Source organism: Cupressus sempervirens, chromosome 7 (genome assembly GCF_028749045.1).
Source record: "Cupressus sempervirens isolate cs-2001-9-10 chromosome 7, ASM2874904v1, whole genome shotgun sequence".
NCBI lineage: Eukaryota > Viridiplantae > Streptophyta > Pinopsida > Cupressales > Cupressaceae > Cupressus > Cupressus sempervirens.
Genome location: NC_143124.1, coordinates 353885021 through 353886184, shown reverse-complemented (window position 1 = coordinate 353886184; position 1164 = coordinate 353885021). Strand labels below are relative to the sequence as shown.

Sequence of the window (1164 nt, the reverse complement as noted above, 5' to 3'; positions counted from 1 at the left end):
CACCAAAATTTATGATCTATTTTGGCAAAGGTTTCACCGCTAGTAAAACAAACTGTTAAAGATTTTGAACAAACATAAAATGAAACTAAACAAACTAAATAATTTCAACAACAATAAATGAGAAAAGTGTAATCTTTTACTCTGTATACTTATCCATAACATAATTTCTTACAAACCAAGCTTTAGACAGTTTGGTAGTCCTACTTTAAAAAAAAAGACATACATAGAGCCAAAATAAACTTAAAAACATACATAGAAAGGTCCAAAGCATCTTTGTATATATCATTACTTATGCAAACACATACTATAAAACTGAGGTCACATCCTATCTTTTCTTACTGAACATTTCCTGGAACTAGAAAGCTAGGTTGAATTATAACCCCTTCTATAAGAAGTCCATCTTTCCAATCTCCACCAACCATTTCTTTCATCTTAAATGTCACTTTCTTTGGACCATCCTCATCTTCTTGCACAGAAAACACACCTGCTTCAAACTCCATCCAACTGTCCCCGGCATGTCTAAAAGAAGTCATATCATATCCTTCACTATGAACAGGATTCTCAGTGTTTTGCAAAAACTAAGCAGATCGCTGTTGTTGTTCCCAAGGATTTGTAAATAGAAATTCGACTGGTTCAAAATACCAACCATATGGGCCATCATCTAATTCCTTGAACTTTAGTCTAATGAGAAAGTATAGTCTATACCAGGACACAAAAGTGTGCTATCAAAAATTGCCTTCCACTTCAAACCAGCATACATCAATTAGTTTAGCTACTTCCTAAAAAAAAATGTTGTAAAATGAATGAAAATTTTTCATTAGCTTTGCTTGACCATTTTTTTCATGTTCACCTAAATATAAAACATTTAAATAATTCAACAACTATGTAGTAGCTTACCTAATGTTATCTTCAGAATTCCACTTCCAGTATCGATCATCACTTCCCCAAACTATACCCAACTCTCTTGCAAACAATATAAAGCATAGTTTCCCCGTGGGTTTGTGTAGCCAAAACTTCTGAATTGATCAAAGATTCAAAATAAATTCATTTGAGATTTAAAAGAAAGATGTTCTAAATAAGAATCTCTGCAAATAAAAGATGTTCTAAACAATAATCTACTAACTTTTAGCTACAGCTTCTAACTTCATTAAGCCATGAGACCAT

At 32.2% G+C, this 1164-nt stretch overlaps 1 pseudogene; it reads right to left on the bottom strand.

Moving 5' to 3' along the window:
• Positions 1 to 335: 335 nt before the first annotated feature.
• LOC149546913 (F-box protein At2g02240-like) lies at positions 336 to 1164 on the bottom strand (annotated as a pseudogene).